Genomic DNA, 2,670 nt, shown 5'->3' on the forward strand with positions numbered 1-2,670 from the left:
TTGGGCCTTAACCCAACACACGTTGGGCCTTAACCCAACACACGTTGGGCCTTAACCCAACACACGTTGGGCCTTAACCCAACACACGTTGGGCCTTAACCCAACACACGTTGGGCCTTAACCCAACACACGTTGGGCCTTAACCCAACACACGTTGGGCCTTAACCCAACACACGTTGGGCCTTAACCTGCTCTGTAATTGTCATACGACGCGTTAAATTAGTGTGGTGTTGCCTAACTGCAACCCCCGCAATATAGTTTGCTACTCGCACTGCCTGGTCCCCAGAGTATCGCTTCATGTTAAACACCTTGCAGCTATACACTGTAATGCGGATGGCAGCAGGACGTACATGCTCAATGCCCTTCGCAGTTGTTCATTGGCATTTGCATGGCGAAGCACAGCCTACGTTGTGGTACGGCGTGTGTCAACTGTCCGCTGATGTTGTACGTCCAAATCACACACTGTACTGCACATTGGTCCTCATGTACTGAATGATACATCGTGGTACATGTGTGACCGTACCACGACTGCGCCAACAACGGCGAACCATACGGTCCAAATATTGTGCACTCAGCTACGTGTCGTCTCCCTATAAGAGCTGGATTGCAGTATGGTATGCCGTGGATGGCGATCAGCATGAGCCGTCTGTTGATGTAGTGGCGCGTGTTGTCAGACGTAGTCGTCTCTTCTCACACACCGTGATAGCATGGTGCACTGCGTTCCACATCTGCGACATGCGACAGAGGCCGGTTGACAGTCGTTCGCGCAATGGACATCGCATACGTACGGGGGCCACCTTCCACGTGTTCGCGAAGCGTGCACATGTTGTTGCGTGTATGTGGGCAGACATAGTGTGTCGTGACACCTGACACAGGCATGCAACAATCGTTGAATTTGCAAATGGCGATGGACGTCTACGTTTGCTGGTGACGTTACGCAAATGAACAACTGGTAAACGGTTGTGGTGCGGTTGTTCTCGCTAGAGGTGAATCAGTGATGGCGACGATCGGTTGAGCTACCAACCGGTTGTTTCAGCGATACCCACCATGCCCACGAACGTGAATGGCATGTGGGTGTGAAGCGATACGCGGCGGTGGCTGGGTGGGACCGTCCCCGGCCGGTGAGGGGGGGCCTCCCGGCGTGCTGGCCGCGCGGTGCGTGGGCGCACGCGCTACAGCCGGCTGGTGGGGGCGGCCAGTGGCAGGCGCGCCGGCCGACGGAGGCGGCAGGCGGCGCAGCTGCGCGCCGGCGCACCCTGCACGCGGCGCCGTGCGGCCAAAGTAGGTCCTCGCGGGCCCGGTGCGAAGCGCGGTGGACATCTGCAGTGTGCTGGTCCGATTGAGGACTGTGTGCGCTGAGGATGCGCCGCCGCCCGGCGCTCGGCGCCGCGACGCCGTCTGCTGCTCGGTCGCCTCTGCGGTTCTCGCAGGTGGTTTGTATCGCAGCTGTGCGGACGTGTTGGCGCGTGCGCTGTGCTGGGAGAGTTCGCTTCGGCACCCAAGTGGGGCTTTTGTCCTTCTGTGGCGCTGGCGTTGGAGCTGCCGGCCACCGTAGGTGGCGCGTGTTGTCTCCCGCCGGCAATGCCACGACAGCACGCTCCCGGGCCTCTGTCGGCAGCGGCAAGCTCAGTTGGGAGCACGGGTGGTCGCACCTAAAGCGTCTACTCGCCAAACTCCGGGCGATTGCGCCTCTCTCGAACCCGACCAAGTACTTAGGACGGCGCTGCGCGCCGCCGGGACCTGAGAGGGTTTCGAGGTGTATTGTGCAGGGGAGCTCAGCCTCCTCCTGTTTGCAGAATAATTGAGCGGACGCTTGCGTGTTCGCGCGGGCCCCCGGGACACACTCCCGGGCGGCCGGCTGCTCAGCTCTAGTTGACGCAGCTCCCTGGTTGATCCTGCCAGTAGTCATATGCTTGTCTCAAAGATTAAGCCATGCATGTCTCAGTACAAGCCGCATTAAGGTGAAACCGCGAATGGCTCATTAAATCAGTTATGGTTCCTTAGATCGTACCCACGTTACTTGGATAACTGTGGTAATTCTAGAGCTAATACATGCAAACAGAGTCCCGACCAGAGATGGAAGGGACGCTTTTATTAGATCAAAACCAATCGGTCGGCTCGTCCGGTCCGTTTGCCTTGGTGACTCTGAATAACTTTGGGCTGATCGCACGGTCCTCGTACCGGCGACGCATCTTTCAAATGTCTGCCTTATCAACTGTCGATGGTAGGTTCTGCGCCTACCATGGTTGTAACGGGTAACGGGGAATCAGGGTTCGATTCCGGAGAGGGAGCCTGAGAAACGGCTACCACATCCAAGGAAGGCAGCAGGCGCGCAAATTACCCACTCCCGGCACGGGGAGGTAGTGACGAAAAATAACGATACGGGACTCATCCGAGGCCCCGTAATCGGAATGAGTACACTTTAAATCCTTTAACGAGTATCTATTGGAGGGCAAGTCTGGTGCCAGCAGCCGCGGTAATTCCAGCTCCAATAGCGTATATTAAAGTTGTTGCGGTTAAAAAGCTCGTAGTTGGATTTGTGTCCCACGCTGTTGGTTCACCGCCCGTCGGTGTTTAACTGGCATGTATCGTGGGACGTCCTGCCGGTGGGGCGAGCTGAAGGCGTGCGACGCGCCTCGTGCGTGCTCGTGCGTCCCGAGGCGGACCCCG

The 2,670-nt window shown here is 57.8% G+C and overlaps 1 non-coding gene across 1 annotated transcript in view; it reads left to right on the plus strand.

Annotated features, from left to right (window-relative positions):
- The first annotated feature begins 1,882 nt into the window (after positions 1–1,882).
- LOC124564177 overlaps positions 1,883–2,670 on the plus strand; it is a 1,910-nt gene continuing 1,122 nt past the window's right edge. The window contains exon 1 of the ribosomal RNA XR_006970474.1: positions 1,883–2,670. This exon is cut by the window's right edge and continues 1,122 nt beyond it. This is a non-coding gene — a ribosomal RNA (small subunit ribosomal RNA).

The sequence above is a fragment of the Schistocerca americana genome, unplaced genomic scaffold, assembly GCF_021461395.2.
Source record: "Schistocerca americana isolate TAMUIC-IGC-003095 unplaced genomic scaffold, iqSchAmer2.1 HiC_scaffold_1287, whole genome shotgun sequence".
Classification (NCBI taxonomy): Eukaryota; Metazoa; Arthropoda; class Insecta; order Orthoptera; family Acrididae; genus Schistocerca; species Schistocerca americana.